The 18,525-nt window shown below is 41.7% G+C and overlaps 1 protein-coding gene across 3 annotated transcripts in view; it reads right to left on the reverse strand.

Annotated features, from left to right (window-relative positions):
- Nucleotides 1–18,525, reverse strand: part of Wdpcp (WD repeat containing planar cell polarity effector) — a 303,350-nt gene that overhangs the window by 263,668 nt on the left and 21,157 nt on the right. The gene's annotated exons all lie outside the window — the stretch shown is intronic.

Raw genomic sequence — 18,525 nt, forward strand, 5'->3', positions numbered from 1 at the left:
AATGGAAGCTGAGCAAGTGCAGACAAGGGCAAGCAAAAAGACCTGCACTTCCTGCCTCCAGCCAAGGACTTCTTGAAACTTTTTCCACCTGCGGCCTTATTTTGCCTGAGAAGTTTTTATATGACCCTAGGTATACTGGTATATAAAGCAAACATTTACTGATTTATAAATCATAAAGATATTTATTTTCAAACAATTCTTAGGTATGCATACGATCTTGTTTGTTTTGTTTATTTTTCGAGACAGGGTTTCTCTGTGTGGCCATACTGGAACTCACTCTGTAGACCAGATTGGCCTCAAACTCAAGAGATCCGCCTACCTCTGCCTCCTGAGTGCTGGGATTAAAGGAGTGTATACATATAATCTTACCACTTTTAAACATGAAAACAAATTTTCCCACTAATGAGAAAATGTGTTTATTTCTTTTTATGTAAAGAATTAAATAATGGCTGAGTATCTGACACTGTAGGACACAAAGCATCTTAAATGCTTTCCAACGTGGACTGCTGCTTTGACTTTATAACGTTCTTCCATGCCAAGAACACCACTTCATATGAAGACATAGCATAAAATGGCATGAGTATATTTAGGATCATTTCAAAATTTGTTGAAAATTCTTTCCTAATCCAAAGCCACAATTCATTTAATGTGGATTTTGCCTTTAAATAAAATTTGAGCCAGTAGCTCAAACAGCAAATTTTAAAACCAAACATTCTAACATGGTACAAATCAGAGATATAGTAATTTGCTACATGCTAAGGAATGATACTAAAAAATAGATAGGGTCTTTACTTTTGTAACTAAGCACTGTTTCTGTAAGAGCACTGCAGTCCATGCCAGTCTGGAACCCCACCCAGCCACAGTATCAGGCAGCGTCCGCTGATGCTGTGCAGCATGATGGCATGTAGAGGGCAAAGTGCACATGCTGTGTGTTCAAAGCCAAGGCTGCAGTGATGCTGTGCAACACACAAGTGAGAAATGCCAAAGACATCCGAGATTCATTTCACACTTGATTTTGAATTAAATTTTGACTACTGTGTGTTCAGAAACCTTTGGCAGTTGCCAAGATTTTACAAAACTCACATTGTTATGTGACCCCCATAAGGGTTGTAACCAAGAGCTAGCTTAAGTAGCTGTGCTCTTGTCTGACAAAGGGCTATCTAGAAACTGCCACAAATATAATATGTAATAACAACTGCTCTGTCTTGTAGAAAATGGTATCATTTAACAGAGTAAGAACTGCTGTGGATATCACTCTGTATAAATAAAATGCTGACTGGCCAGTAGCCAGGCAGGAAGTATAGGCAGGGCAAGCAGAGAAGAGAATTCTGGGAACAGGAAGGCTGAGTCAGAGAGATGCTGCCAGCCGCCGTGATGAGAAGCAACATGTTAAGATACCAGTAAGCCATGAGCTACATGGCAACTTATAGATTAATAGAAATGGGTTAATTTAAGATAGAAGAACTAGATAGCAAGAAGCCTGCCACGGCCATACAGTTTGTAAGCAATATAAGTCTCTGTGTATTGACTCAGTTGGGTCTGAACAGCTGCGGGACTGGCAGGTGAGAGAGATTTGTCCTGACCATGGGCCAAGCAGGACTGGAGAAAACTTCAGCTACAAAGAACTATTGTTAGAAATGAAAAAAATCCTAAAATACTGCTCTAAGAGTCACTGATGACTAATTCTAAAAGAAAAGGCCAAGATACAAAATATTATAAAATTCTACATGTGAAATATGTAGAATGGTCAGTTCCATCCAGAAAAAGTGGTCACCAGCCAGTCTAGCAAATAACCTAGCTGTCATCATAGAGCTCAAGTTTTACTGAATTAGCGTGGCAAAATTCAGTGGAAGGTTTTGTTGTTATTGTAAGGTTATTTTGTTTGATTGTTGTTTTGTGCAACTAGTGGGGAGGAGGGCTTGAAATTCCCTATGTCAACAAAGCTGGCCTCAACCTTATAGCAACCTTCCTTCCTTGCCTCTCAAGTGCTGGGATTACAGGTATGGGACACCATGTTCAGCCAAACTTAAATACACTAAAACCACTAAACAGTATACTTTAAAAGGATACATTTTACAGTATATGAATTATATCTCAAAGAAAAGGGGGAGAGGTTGAATGCAAAATTCCTTGATGGTACATCAAACATTAACTTTTGGGGCTTCTTATGGTGAAAAATGCCTCTGGCTTTTCTGCACGCCAAATACAGCAATTTCAGTAGACAACACACTGCCTTGAAGGTAGAAAGGTAGTCCCTTAGAAAAGCTTAAAACATAGGTGTACATGGGGGCTTCACTGTTTGAATTCTGTAACTTGTGGCTTTGGAATATTTGATTTAACAAATGCGAAGTGTATGTTTGGGATCCTTTATGCCCACATCTCCAGTTCATCTACAGTTTGTAAACTTCCTGCCATCTCCCATATATATACTGGTGAAGCCAAGTGTCCTTGTATTTTTTTGTACATTTGTTAAATGTTTGAAACATTTTTATAATAAAAAGTTAGTTTTATTATTATCATCAACTGTATAACGAGCTTTTCTTCAAAGGGGATGAAATGAAAAGATTAAAATTGTGTTATTCAGAAGTCATAAAAATGAGTATAAATTTTGAAAGTAAATTTTCAAAAAAATTTTTGTAACTCTGTGGCATTTCATATTGTTGAAGTTTAAAACTACAGTCAGACTTTTTGTATATTCACTTTCTCTCTCTCTCTCTCTCTCTCTCTCTCTCTCTCTCTCTCTCTCTCTCTGGTTTTTGGTTTTTCGAGACGGGTTTTCTCTGCATAGCCTTGGCTGTCCTGTAACTCACTCTGTACACCAGGCTAGACTCCAACTCACAGAGATCCACAAGCCCCTGCTCCCAAGTTCTGGGATTAAAGGTGTACACCACAAGCCTGGCTTATATTCTCTACTCTTATATACAATCTCAGACTTAATTGGTTATTTAAAAAGAAATAGCATAAAAAACAAATAGAACATAACAACTGTAACCCCTAGTGACAGACATTTCTCCAAGAAAACAGGGAATATAATTATTGTTCAGTAGAACAAATCAAGTACAAATTCGAGGCCTCATTAAAGATGACATAATTGACCATCTTTAGATCCTGGGATAATAAAATAACAGAATGAAGGGGCTGGGGAGATAGTTCAGTTAGTAAAGTTCATGCTGTGCAAGTGAGAAACCCTGAGTTTGATATTATATTGAGTGAGGTAACTCTGACCCAGAAGGACAGACACTGTCTAATCTGAGGCTCCTAGTTCCAAATATTCAGGTGTGAGTACATAAACTGGAATACCCATAAACCAGGAAATAAGGGGGTGGGCAACAAAGAGAGAAATAGTGGGATCCAAGTGATTGGAAGTGAGAAGTGGAAAAATGGAGGAGGGGCTTTAACTGGAAGGAGGAAAGGAAGGAAGGGGAAAACAACAGATCATATGTACCCTTCTGCCCACAGCTAAGTGTAACTTCTCTCATCAAGAGCTGCCTCTCTGCAGCAGATAAAAATCTTTGCAGAAAACCACAGCCTATCAAAGCATGGAGGAGCTGGGCGGTGGTGGCGCACGCCTTTAATCCCAGCACTCAGGAGGTAGAGCCAGGCGGATCTCTGTGAGTTCGAGGCCAGCCTGGTCTACAGAGTGAGACCCAGGACAGGCACCAAAACTACACAGAGAAACCCTGTCTCAAAAAAAAACAAAACAAAACAAAACAAACAAACAAAGCGTGGAGGAAAAGTGGTCGATCCTGTGGTGCCCAGCAACAACTGATCCATCTACCACTCCTGCATCTACAGCTCAGGAGCATCGCAGAAGGGGCAGAGCAAAAGAGCCAGAGGAACAAGTGTGTCTTCTAGAGCTGACAGGAAGCTCCACCAGTGGCACCTCTTCGTGGGCAGTCCTTAGCACAGTCATGTGGCCAGGGCTCCATAAGTGACTGCATCAAGAGCAGAGTTTCTAGAAAGGGCAGGTACATCGTCTCATTAGAGATGCATTACTCCTCCCGTCTCTTTTGCACAGCTTAGCATGAATTAGCCTTTCTGAGACAGGCCTCTTGCTCACCTTGCTAGCACTAGCTGGATGAACTCCTACTTTTCTGTGTAGCTTGGAATCTTGGAATTGTTCGTGTCTCTTGGGCTCCACGCAGAGCCAGAGACAGAACTTATATTCCACTTTATTGGCCAGGAGAAAGTAGCATTGCCTTAATGGCCTCAACAAAATGACTGTGACATCTCCCTCTCACATCATTTGGGAGCTGGGCTGAAATACTTTGGGGGAGCAGATGCCATCAAAATCTAGAGATCCAGTTCTAAAATGGATCACAAGCAGGGTGGAGTATCTGGACTGGAGCTTCAGTCACACCCTCCCATACAGCCTCTAAGTAAGGGTGCCTTTTTAGGAGGAGATAAAAATAATAATAATAATAATAATAATAATAATAATAATAATAATAATAAAATTAAAAACAAAAACAGAACTCCCTAGGTAACTGTTAGAAAAAAATGACATCATGAAATTTGCAGGCAAATGGATGGAACTAGAAAAAAATCATCCCAAGCAAGGCAACCCAGACCCAGAAAGACAAGGACGATATGTACTCACTTATAAGTGGATATTAACTGTTAAGTAAAGGATAATCACACTACAATCCACAGACCCAGAGAGGCTAAGTAACAAGGAAGGCTCTAGCGGGGGACACATGGCTCTCCCTTGGAAGAGGAAATAGAACAGATTTTGCAGGTGGACTGAGGGTGGGTGGAAATGGGAACAGGAGGGATCAGGTTAAAGAGGGAGGGAAGAGGGAGGGAATACAGGGAGAGACAATTGAATAGGGAGGCATTTGGGGGTAATGTGGAAACCTAATGCAGTGGAAACTTCCTAGAACTTATGAGGGTGACCCGAGTGAGGACTCCTAGTAATGGAGGATGTGCCTGAATCAGTCATCATCAATAACGTGGCAAGGCTCCCAGTGGTGGGACACCAACCCAGTCACAAAACCTTCAACCCACCCCTGTCTTGCCTGCAAGGTGTGCTGGGTCAATGGCGGCTCAGAGCTTGTGAAATCGGCCAACCAATGACTGGGTGGCCAAGAACTGGAAGCTGTATGGCTCAAAGACCTAGGGTAGAACCAAACATGAATGACTAAAAAAAAAAAAAGCCACATGCAGGAGGCAAGACAGCAGCTGACCCTGCCCCTACCAGCTGCACCTACCAGCTGCACCACTAGGGAAATCGAGCCCTGCACCTTGCCTGGGTAGCACTGTTAGGGAGGGAGTGTGGGTAAGCCTGCCCAAAAACATAAGCATGAGAAATCGGGCCCCACCCCTCATCTGCCATAAGGTGGTGTGGGGTGAAGGAGAAGGGCTCCCCCCATGCCCCCAGCCCCACTCTTCCACCCCCACTCCCACCCCTATCTCCACCCCACCCTGCTGCCTGTGGCAGGTGGGAGAGATGTCGCTAAGGTCAGGAGAGCAAGAGAACCAGTCATGTCTCTCACCAGCTACAGCACTCAGGAAAGTGGCCCCTGTACCTCCCCTGGGAAACACTGTAGAGCTAGCCCTGGTTATGTAGGTGCTAGTGAGAGCAGAAGTGGCCCTGCCCCTTGCTGATTGCTGCATAGGGTGAGCTAATCCGGTTGGTGCTGGAGAGCTCACCCTGGTTTTGAGGATGAGGGAGAGCTGGTGAGCTGACTGACCCAGCAACCACCCAGACCCAGAACCAGGGCTATAAAATCTACCCCATCTAGGATCTGCAAGAGCACATGAAGGGGCTGGTCCTGCAGACCCAGAGCTGCAGGACAACAACAAGGTATCCACGAGGCATCCCAGTTAGGGCTAGTGTCAATAGTGCAGCAGAAGCCAGAGGCCTCGAGCCAGACCATGACTCATTGAAATGAACAGTTGCAAGTAAAGATATATGGACTAAAGGGTACACTGTGTGACTCACTGTGTCATACCACAGCTTCCGTTTTTCTTTTCTTTTAAATTTTATTTTTTTTTTATCTTGGGGGTGGGGAAGGTTGCAAGGGCTGAGGGCAGATGCAAAGGGACAGAGAGATGAGTGGGATCAAGATGCATGATGTGAAATCCACAAAGAATCAATAAAATGCTAAAAAACATAAAAAAATAAATTTTAAAAGTCAATGAAATGATTTCTAACAATATTCTGCTATACTCATAGATGGGTACCTAGCTGAATTGCCATCAGAGAGGCTTCCTCCAGCAGCTGATGGGAGCAGATGCAGAGACCCACAGCCAAACATTAGGTATAGCTCGGGGAACCCCACAAAGCAGGGGGTGGAAATGATGATTGTAGGAGCCAGGGGGTCAAGGACACCAGGAGAATATAACCTACAGAATCAACTAAGCAGGGTTCATAGGGACTCACAGAGACTGAAGCAGCAATCACAGAGCCTGTCTGGGTCTGCACTAGGTCTTCTGCAAACATGCTATGGTTGTCTAGCTTAGGGTTTTTATGGGACTCCTAACAGTGGGAGTGGGGGTGTCTCTGACTCTTTTTCCTGCTCTTAGGACCCTTTTCCTCCTACTGGGTTGTCCTGTCCAGCCTTGATATGAGGGTTTGTGTCTAGTCTCATTGTTTGGCTGCTATCACTGGGAAGCCTCTTTTCTGAAGGGAAACAAAGGAGGAGGAGATCTGGAGGAGAAGGGAGATATGTGCAGGGGAACTGGGAGGAGTGGAGGGAGGGGAGGCTTTGGTTGGGATGTATTATATGAGAATAACAAAAACAAACCAACAAACAAACCAGAACTCCCTTCTGGCTTTCCCGGCCAGAAAACAAAGGACATTCCTGGAACTGCTGCCTTCAGGATCCAGGACCTAAGCTGCCTGTCCAATTTCTATTTCCTGTTCATCATAACTTTACTTTATGCTCTAGTTTGCTACATAATTTTTCTATTGTCACTGTTAATACTTACTCAATGACTACAATGTCACACCATCTCCCCTTTCAATCTATTTCATCATATGATTCCTCCTTAAAACTTTGTTTTGTGTCTTGCCACATCTTATAGAATTATCAGTTTGCCTGTCTTGTGGTTCCTCTTAGTGACTATGCCTCTGATCAGCATGAGAGTAGTTACAGAAAATAGACTATGTTCATCAAAAATATTTGGAACCACATCTCTCAGAAAAGGGTTGTGGCTGGGGAGAGACAGACAGGCAGAGAGACATCTATCGATCAAAATTAATATATGAAAAAAGCCAGTTGCAGAAAGGGACTAGAAACCCTTCCCACCTAGGCTATGTACAACAGGCAGCATATGTTCAAGAACAGGCTGCAACAAACAGACACAGAGAGGCAGGTGCTACATAAATGACCTACCAAGAGCCATGCGGTCACAGCTTAGCACTTCTGAGTTCGTGTTTCCCCTCAGCTCATTGTCTACTCCATTCTTGGAAGTGCTTCTCTTTCTTAGGAAGCTGGATTTCTATTTCTAAACATGTGTCTCTAGTCCATTTTTTTGTCCTGGGTCACAAGAGCCTTAAAAACGTGGGTAAGTGCTCTGAAACTCATATTCAAGCTTCTAACATCATGTATTCTTCTGTGTATATCTAACTAGAGCTATACTATGTCAACAGCACAAAAAGGAAGTGCTAATAGGACACAGAATGCCTGGGAATAATATCATATGTCAGAATAGATGCGGGGATCCAAACACTGTAAGTGCTGCTCTAACTGATCCTGAAGTTTAATTTCCCATTACTCTGGGGGACTGGACCCAGTTACCTGACTACAAACATTTAACTTACATGGGCAAAGAATAAGTGGGTCAGAGCAGAATAAACAGAATGCTAATTGTTTTAAAAAACTGACAGCATACATGTGACTGTTGTCCCCCAAACTCCCTGCTTTCATGTCCTCTGCTATATCCTGGTAGATTGGACTAACAAACATATTCTCGATTTACTTAGAAGTTCTTCAGAGACGAGTATCACTATAACAACAGAAACACTTCTAATAGGTACCTCTAATGACATCTCAGGGCAAAGTGAAGGGCAAGCCTTACCCAATCGGCGCCCGCTTAGAACTCAGTAGGCCCTGGCTTCCCCACCCAACACCAGAGAGGAATAAACGAATGAACAGACGAGTCTTCTCAGACTTCCTCCCGTAAGCCCTAAGTGTTCCAACCCTGAGAAATATACCAGGAAAAGGACTGGACTGGGAATGGAATGAGTGACTCCCTCACCCTCAGAGACTGGGGCAATTTTCAATACTTCTCAATGCTGAGTGAGTAAAACAAAACAAGAAATAACTGGACGCTGAGACGAGATCACAACTATCATCTACAACATTCATTTTCAAACATTGCTTTAATCAAAGCAATGTTCTATATGTGAAATTACAAAAACATGTACACATATAAAATGTTGCTTTTTCTCTCTGCTTCCTGTGTGTGGATCAAAATTTGATCAGCCAGCTTCTTGCTGCATTCACATACCTTCCTTGTCTGTTGCCTTGCCTTCCCCTTTCCTCTCCTCCACGGAGAGCCGCATACAGGGAGCAGAACCAGCTGAAAGGGAGATGTGTGCTGCAGACAGCAAGGCTGGAGGGCAGAACTATCTGTGCCCACCGGAACCCAAAGTCCAGCTACTGGACACAGGCCTACAAGATTTGCTGACTGCTGACTCCATTCCGGTCTCGTTCTGGTCACCACTTCCCTCCCCAAGTCCCCATTCTTCCCTTCTGCAATGGGAACGCACATTCTGTGCCCTTACATGCTGGAAGAATGTAAATTCTTCTAAAAATTTTACAGAGCGTTACAGTTAACAGATTGCCTTGAGTCTCAAAGAGACTTTGGACTTTTGAACAGTGTCAAGACTGTTAAAGAGTGGGCACTTTTGAAGACTAAATGCATTTTGCATCATGACATAGCCATGAGCCTAGGGGAACCAGGGATAGAATGTTGTACCTTCAATATGAAATCTAACCCCTACAAAAGCTAATAGCCCAATTAAAAATGGGGTACAGATCTAAACAGAGAATTCTCTCAATAGAGGAAATTCAAATGGCTGAGAAACACTGGAAATATTCAACGTCCCTAGCCATCAGAGAAATGCAAATTAAAACTACTTTGAGATTCCATCTTACACCTGTCAGAATGACTAAAATCAATAATACAAAGTCAGCTCATGCTGGCAAAGATGTGGAGCAAAGGTAACACTCCTCCATTACTGATGGGAGTGCAAACTTGTACAGTCACTGTGGAAATCAGTATGGTGGTTCCTCAGAAAGATGGGACTTGATCGACCTTAAGATCCAGCTATCATACTTTGGGGCATATATCTAAAGGATGCTTCATCCTACCAAAGAAACGCTTGTCAACCATGTTCATTGCTGCTCTATTCATAAAAGTCAGAGATTAGAAATGACCTAGATGTCCCTCAACAGAGATAAATAAAATATGGTACAATTACACACTGGAGTATTACTCAGCTTGTAAAAAAAATGACATAATAAAATTTGGAAAAAATGGAAGGAACTAGAAAAAAAAAATCATCTTGAATGAGGTAACCTAAACCCAGAAAGATAAATATGGTGTATATGCACTTATGTCTGAATACTAGCTGTAGATAATCAAGCTACAATCTGTAGACCCAGTATAAGTGTTTGAATAAGAATGGCCCCCACAGGCTCATATATTTGAATGCTTGGTCATTAGGGGGTAACACTAGGAGGTGTGACCTTATTGGAGGAAGTGTGTCACTGGAGGTGGGCTTTGGGGTTTCAAATGCTCAAGCCAGGCTCAGTATCTCTCTCTCTTCCTGCAGATCCAGCTGTAGAACTCTCAGCTACCTCTCTAGTACCATGTCTGCCTGCAGGCTGCCATGCTTCCCGCCATGTTGATAATGGACTAAATCTCTAAACTGCAAGCATACCTCAATTAAATGTTTTCCTTTATAGGATTTGCCATGGTCATGGTGTTTCTTCACAGCACTAAAAGCACTATGATACCCAGAGAGGTTGGGCATAGAGAAAGGGACTAGGGGGGACACCTGTATCTCCCTGGGAGAGAGAAACAGAATAGATTCTATAGGTAAACAGGGTAGGGGTGAGAGACAAGAATGAGAGAATCAAGTGGGAAGGGGGAAGGGAGGTGGGATTGAAGGAGGAAATGAGGAGGAGACAGCTAGAATTGAAGGGCATCTGAGGGGTAGTTTGGAAACCTAATGCCGTGGAAACTTCCTGTATATATGCAGGTGACCCTAATGAAGTCTCCAAATAACAGAAGAGATGGAAACTCCAACTGACCATCTCTTGTCACCAAATGAAGCTTCCAGTACTGGGACTGGGTTTCATCCTATTGAGTTGTGGGCCAAAAGGGTCCCATGGAAATCCCCGAACAATTCAGGTTGCTGCCAAGGCAACAGGTTGTTCTACACAAACTGACAGTAAAGCCCCAATGCTGAAGACAACGCCCACACCCACACAACTCATTGAACACGGACAGATCAAGCTGGTGCTACATAGAACCTTCACCCCCGTGTTCTAGAGTCTTTGACATGGAAAGACGCTCTGAAGGCTACCAAAAGAGAAACGTAAACACCAACCCAAACACAAGACCTTTGATCTACAATCTGTCCAGCCTGAAAAATATGCTAGGGCAATGGTGGCACAAACCTTGTGGGAGTAACCAAGTGATGTCTGCTTAGATTTAAGGCCCACTCCAGGAGAGGGAGCCCATAGCCGACACTGGTGACCAAGAACCAGAGACTAGATAGCCCAGACCAGAGACTAGATAGCCCAGAGACCTAGGGCAAAACCAAATACTACTTACCTTAAAAAAAAAAAAAAAAAAAGTAACAATGAAATGACTCCTAATGATATTCTGTTATACTCACAGATGGATCAGTATCTTATTCAGTCATCATCAGAGAGGCTTCCTCCTGCAGCAGATGAGAACAAATACAGAGACCCACAGACAGACATTATGCAGAGAGAGAGAGAGAGAGAGAGAGAGAGAGAGAGAGAGAGAGAGAGACCTTTGAACACTCAGCTCTAAATGGGATAGCTCCATCAAATCCCTCCCCTCAGAGCTCAGGGAACCCCACAGAAGAGTAGGTAGAAAGAGTAAGGGAGAGAGGATGGAGAACACCAGGACAAAAAGATCCTCTATAGCAACTGAGTGAAGTTCATATGCACTTCAGAGACTCACAATCACAAAGCAGCAGCAATCACAGGGCCAACATGGGGCTCTTTTCTTTTTCTGTTGGCTTGGCTTGTCCAATTTTGATGTGATGGTTTTTGTTTTGTCGAATTTTATTTTATTTTGTTATGTTTTGATGTTTTCTCTTAGAAGCCTGTTCTTTTCTCATGAGAGATAGAAAGATAGTGGATCTGGATGGGAGAGGAGGTAGGGAGGAATTGGAAGGAGTGGAGGGAGGGGAACCTGTATTCAGATTACATTGTATAGGGGGGAAAACATGTTTAATAAAAGGGGAGGAACGAAAGAGAAAGAAAGAAATGTCCTCAATAAGCTCATGTATTCAAACACTTAGAATCCAGCTGGTGAATTAAGTAGTTTGTGTAGGTTACAGAACCTTTAGGAGGTAAAGTCTTGCTAGAGGAAGTATGTCGCCTGGGGGTGGGTTGGTGGAGTCAGGCTTTGAGGGTTTATAGCCTTGCCCTACTTCCTGCTCACTCGCTCGCTTGCTCGCTCTCCCTCTCTCTCTCCTTCTTGTGTGCTCCATGCCTCCTGCTTGTTGTCATGCCTTACCCTCTGTGATAGATTCTATTACTCCAGAACCGTAAGTCAAAATAAACTCCCTTTCTCCTCTATGACAAACAAATAAATGCTACTTTTATCTGTTTTATACATTGCAATAAAATGAAATTCTTGACTTGGGGAAAAAGGTTCTCTGCTATTTAAAAGAAAAAAAAAGTCTGAAAGTATAATAATGTCATGTGTCTTCACACCACTTGCAGGAGGCTGTGGGGATTATTTCATAAGCCTGAGAATGCAACCAGTCTGTCAGGAATAAAGATATGCTAAAGAGACATTTCTGTGCTTCCTCTGGGCTATGAGACTATTGAGACAATAGACCCTCAACCTGTAATTTCCCCAGGAATCTCATGCTGGCAGAAAGGAAACACAGAAACCCAGTGCAGCCAAAGAGGCGCTTGTCTCCAGTGAGCTCACACTGTTTGGACACTTTGTCAGAATACCCTGCAAGAAAGACTAGAGTCAGAGACAACAGGGGGGTTAATGATGTGGGAACCACACCTTGACCAGAGCTACTTAGTTATGCATACCTCTTGCATATTTAAACCTAAACCTTCTGTCAGGACTCTGAAGGCAGATTGGGATAAATGGATTCCACTAGACTTTTGTGTTCTTCCTCTTGAGGCAGCCACATTAAATAAGTCCTCTTCTCTTGTCTTTCATTGTTTGTATCTTTAACTAGCTTGTTGAGGGCAGGTTGCCTAGCCGACCATGTCAGGTCTGCCAGGGCCCAGGCTCTGGCCCCCAAAACCCTGGTAGCAATAAAGGTTAATGTTCTCTACAAAACAGCAGCCTACTTTTTCTTTCTTCTGCTATGCTTCTACTCATCAACTTATCCCTGAGCTATCCTAGACTAGAATGCACTGTCTTGTTTTCCAGTTTGATATAGTGAAGGAGGAATTTGACTGTTAGGTTTAAAAGTCAACTTGCCGCCGGGCGGTGGTGGCGCACGCCTTTAATCCCAGCACTCGGGAGGCAGAGCCAGGCGGATCTCTGTGAGTTCGAGGCCAGCCTGGACTACCAAGTGAGTTCCAGGAAAGGCGCAAAGCTACACAGAGAAACCCTGTCTCGAAAAAACGAAAAAAAAAAAAAAAAAAAAAAAAGGTCAACTTGCCACAACTTAAGACAATGACTCTTGCATGGCAGGCCAGCATTGAAGAAGAAATCATTTATCATTCCCTGCATCTCAGAATGGCAGTCAAGCACTGTCTTGAATGTGACCTCTAGGGACTGGGAAGCAAGGAACATTCACAGTTCAGGGAGCTGGAGGAGTTGGTGTCTAGATGGGAGAAGACCAGAAAAGGCGACTATGGTGGACAGTGCTGGGCACAAACCCATGGAGTTTAAGCAGTGGGAGGGTCCCACAGTAAAAGCTGCTCTGGTGTTTGGCCCTGCCCTCTATGGCAAGAAACAGTCTCATCATCTAAGGATTAGTGTGGCCAATGGATTGCTTGAACTACAGAGCTGCCTGACCGATGTATATAATTGACTGCTGGACAGATAATCACCCAGACAAAAACAAATTAGGAAAAAAAAACTTAAGTTAAATTGTACCATAGATCAAATGGACTTAACAGACATGTGAGTCTATATAACAGCTAGAACATATCTTTTTTTTGAAACTCTTTTTTTTTTAAACTTTCTCCAAAGTAGATCACATTTTAGGCCATAAAGGAGTCTTAATAAGTATGAGAGAATCTAAGTGAGTGCTTGGACCTTATCAGAACATATTGGAATGAAATTAGCAATCAATAGAAAGAGAAACTCTACAAACACAGAGAGATTTAACAATATACTCTCAATTATTTTTTGAATTAAAATAAAAATGAATTAGTTTCACTATAATATGATAATAGATTTCACAGGATATTTTCATACATGCTTTTCTCTCCCACAACACACTTTTGAACAATCAGTGGATCACTAGGGAAATTCAGGGAAGAATTTTAAAAATTCCTAGAATCAAATGAAAATGAAAACACCTTCAGGAATCTTTGGCAGTTCTGAAAGATTTGTAAGTATGAATGCTTACATTTAAATATCAGAGTGATTTCAAATAAATAACCTAAATACCTGCTGCAAAGTCTTAGAAAAACAAGAAATGAATTAAACACAAAGTTAACAGATGGAAAGAAATGAAGGGCATAAAATAATGAAGCAGAGGCTGAAGGAACAGTAGAAAGATCAAAGAAATGAGAGGTTGGTGTTTTAGAAATAAACAATATTGACAACATTAGCCCAAATAACCAGAGAGAGAATGAGAAGATTCTAGTTAATAAAAGTGCAGAGAAAAGAGTTATCACAGCAGAAACCAACCAAGTGTAAAGGACCATTAGAGAATGCTTTGAAAAGTAGGAAAAATCTAAAAGAAATGGATAAATGTATAGACCCATATAAGCTACCAATATTATTAAATCAAAGGGATTTTTTAACTAAAATACATGTAAATCAATGAGACTGGGGGAGGGGGACTCACTGGGCCTCTTTGCTGTCTTTCCACGACACCATAATGGTGTGCTTAAGTGTCCTGGGGAATTCTCTCAAGAGCATCAACAATGACAAAAAGAGAAGCAAATACTAGGTTGCATCATGCCCTGCCCCAAAGTCACTGCCTGTAACTCTGATAAAGAAGCAGGGTCCCATTAGCGAGTCTGAAATCACTGAGGATGAGGAAGCTGGCAAGGACTATCCTGAACCTCACAGGCAGGTTAATCAAGTGCTCAGCCCCAGACCTGAAGAGCTGCTCAAAGACCTAGTAAAAGGATAGAATACTCTGTCCCCATCCTGTCAGATAGTACTGACAACTTCACCCAGCATCATGAACATGAAAAACGAAGATGAAGACACAGGAGGGAAAGTCTTGGGATTCCTTTTATAAATATACAAAACATGTCTAGGTAAAATGCCTCAGTAGGGAGGTCACTGGGAAAATAGAAGGGAACCCTGCCTATCTTAAAGAAGACCAACAACAGCACCCTTAACTAGTCCATACAAAAGAGGAAAGGATGGCTCCAAACTCCTCCTGGAGACCAGAATTAACCTGACAAGTAAGAAAACAACAGGGGAAAAAAAAAAAAAAACTAGAGTCCAGTTCTCCTGATGAACACAGATGCAGAAATCATCATACATCATGACTGTTACGACTATTCTTCGTTGTCAACTTGATTATATCTGGAATTAACTAAAAGCCAAAAATGGCAGGGCACACCTGTGAAGGACTTTTGCTTTATTAAATCACTCCAAGTGAGAAGATGCACTTTTTTTTTTGGTTTTTTTGAGACAGGGTTTCTCTGTGTAGCTTTGTGCCTTTCCTGGAACTCACTCTGTAGACCAGGCTGGCCTCGAACTCACAGAGATCCACCTGCCTCTGCCTCCTGAGTGCTAGGATTAAAGGTATGCGCCACCACCGCCCGGCTCGAGAAGATCCACTTCTAAGGCAGATCTTTTTTTTTTTTTTAAAGATTTATTTATTTATTATGTATACAGAAGAGGGTGCCAGATCTCATTACAGATGGTTGTGAGCCACCATGTGGTTGCTGGGAATTGAATGCTCTTAACCTCTGAGCCGTCTCTCCAGCCCCTAAGGCAGATCTTTTGACATGGGAAGATCCACCTTGAATCTGTCCACACCTTCTGCTGGCAGCCTATATAAAGTACATGGAAGAGGAAACTTTGGCTCTTTGCCTGTTTGCCCTCAGCCTCGCTGGCAAGTCCATTCCTTCACTGGCACTACAGTCCATTTCTTCAGGATTCTGGCATATGCTAAAGACCAGCTGAGACATCCAGCCTCATGGACTGAACAACTACTGGATTCTTGGACCTCTTATTGTACCAGCTGGACCACAGCCTGCAAACCATTCTAATACATTCTAATGAACCCCATACATTTTCTTATATATTCATTATATGAGTATATTTATATAGATACATATATACATTCTATAAGTTCTGTTCCTCTAGAGAACTTGACTAATACAAAGACCAAGTCAGTTTCATTCTAAGAATGAAACATGGTTTAATATATGCAAATTAATAAGTATAATACAGCAAGCACATAAAGATTTAAAGACATAAATCATATGATCATCTCAATAAATGTGTTAAAGCCTTTGACAAAGTTAAACATTCCTTCATAATAAAAGCTCTGAAGAAACTAGGAGTAGAAAGAACATACGTCAATGTGACAAAGCTTATATACTATAAGCCTTTATCAAACATTCTAAATGGGGAAGTCTGAAAGCATTTTCTTTAAAACCTGAAAAAAAAGACTCTTAGTCAATATAGTGCTTGAAGTTTTAGCTACACCATTACTTAAGCCAAGAGAATTAAATAAAGGGGATACAAACAGTGAAGGGAGAAGAATAACAAACTGTCCCTATTTGCCTAAGATGGTCCTCTATTTGAAAAGCCCTAAAGACTCTACCAAGAAACCCTTAGATCTGACATTTTCAACAAAATAGCAGGCTACAAAATTCTCAACAAACTTGCTCAGAGAGACATAGGGAAAAACAAAATCCCACTCACAATAGATTTTTAAAAAACTGGGAATAATTCTAACCAATGAGGTGAAAGACTGACTTGCACAATTAAATTTTTAAAACACTTAAGGAAAATAATAAGTAGACAAAAGAATATGGAAAACCCACCCCATGCTCATGGACCAAAAGAATTAATATTGTAAAGTGACTATGTTATCAAGAGCAACCTTCAGATTCAATGCACTTCCCATCAAAAATGCCAAAGACATTCATCAAACAAAAGAAAATCTCTCCAAAAATTCACATGAAGTAAAAAAACAACAACAAAAAAAAACACTCAAAGCAATCCTGAGCAATGCTGGAAGTATCACAAAATTATACTACTGGGCCATAATAACAAAAATAAAGATGTAAGTCAGTGGGATAGAAAACTCACAAACTCACATAGCTACAGCTGTCTAACTGTTTTACAGATGTGCTAAAGCACAGGTTGAAGAGAAAGCTAAATAAACATCACATATTCCTCTTGCTGGTGTGACAGATGCTGACAAAGCATCTCAAGGAAACTAGTTTATGTGGTTCATAGTTTATGTGGTTCATAGCTTAGTGTGGTTCATAGTTTAGTGTGGCTCATACCTTAGTGTGGTTCATAGTTTATGTGATTCATAGCTTAGTGTGGTTCACAGTTTAATGTGGTTCACAGTTTAGGGTGGTTCATAGTTTAGTGTGGTTCACAGTTTAGTGTGGTTCACAGTTTAGTGTGGTTCATAGTTTAGAGTGGTTCATAGTTTAGTGTGGTTCACAGTTTAGTGTGGTTCATAATTTAGAGTGGTTCATAGTTTAGAGTGGTTCACAGTTCAGTGTGGTTCATAGTTTAGTGTGGTTCATAGCTTAGTGTGGTTCATAGTTTAGTGTGGTTCATAGCTTAGTGTGGTTCATAATTTAGTGTGGTTCATAGCTAAGGGTGGTTCACAGTTTAGTGTGGTTCACAGTTTAGTGTGGTTCACAGTTTAGTGTGGTTCATAGCTTAGTGTGGTTCATAGCTTAGTGTGGTTCATAGCTTAGTGTGGTTCACAGTTTAGTGTGGTTCACAGTTTAGTGTGGTTCATAGCTTAGTGTGGTTCACAGTTTAGTGTGGTTCACAGCTTAGTGTGGTTCATAGCTTAGTGTGGTTCACAGTTTAGTGTGGTTCATAGTTTAGTGTGGTTCATAGTTTAGTGTGGTTCATAGCTTAGTGTGGTTCACAGTTTAGGGTGGTTCACAGTTTAGTGTGGTTCACAGTTTAGTGTGGTTCATAGTTTAGTGTGGTTCATAGCTTAGTGTGGTTCACAGTTTAGGGTGGTTCACAGTTTAGTGTGGTTCACAGTTTAGTGTGGTTCATAGCTTAGGGTGGTTCACAGTCTAGTGTGGTTCATAGCTTAGTGTGGTTCATAGCTTAGTGTGGTTCACAGTTTAGTGTGGTTCACAGTTTAGTGTGGTTCATAGCTTAGTGTGGTTCACAGTTTAGTGTGGTTCATAGCTTAGGGTGGTTCATAGTTTAGTGTGGTTCATAGTTTAGTGTGGTGGGTTCCACCTATCACGGGCAGGGGGCACCACAGCAGAAGCAGAAGCCAGTTGGTCTCATTGTATCCAGTCAGAAAGTAGGAAAGGAAAATAAAGTGATGAAGTTAAAACTGCCACCAGAGGAAGCCTGTCTTCCTCAGAGCATCTCAGGCCCACAAGGACTAGAAACAATCAACAGCTTACTTAGGGCCGGAATCTTTGGAGTCTCAAGTGTAACTACACTGACACTCTTCTCATTCCTAAATCTAAACAATTCACTTCATAAAACCACTTTAATTTCACTTATAAAAGGAAATTCTTTAAGAGAAATAAGTAAATTCATCTACTTTGTAACTGATTTTTCTTTAGTTAGTTCTTAAGCCTTGTTATAAATTACATCCTTTGAGCACCATAACTTCCGCCCCAGAAACACACAGTGTATCAAATGCAAAGATACCATCCTGCTTGGGTTTCTAGTGCTGTGATAAAACACCATGATCAAAGGCAACTTGGGGAGGAAAGGGTTTATTTGGCTTACAAGTTAAGATCCATCCTGAAGGGAAATCAAGGCAGTAACTACTCAAGGAAGGAACCTGGACGCAGGAACTGATGCAGGAAGAGTGAGCCTTACTGGCTTGCTACCCATGGCTTTCCATTCCAGCATTCCCTCGGCTTGTGTTTTCTTTATTGCCTCTATTTCAATTTTCAAGTCTTCAATTGTTTCCTTCACCTGTTTGACTGCTTTTTCTTGATTTTCTTGACTTTC

Source organism: Peromyscus californicus, unplaced genomic scaffold (genome assembly GCF_007827085.1).
Source record: "Peromyscus californicus insignis strain IS unplaced genomic scaffold, ASM782708v3 Scaffold_13__1_contigs__length_99412109, whole genome shotgun sequence".
In the NCBI taxonomy this organism is placed as follows: Eukaryota; Metazoa; Chordata; class Mammalia; order Rodentia; family Cricetidae; genus Peromyscus; species Peromyscus californicus.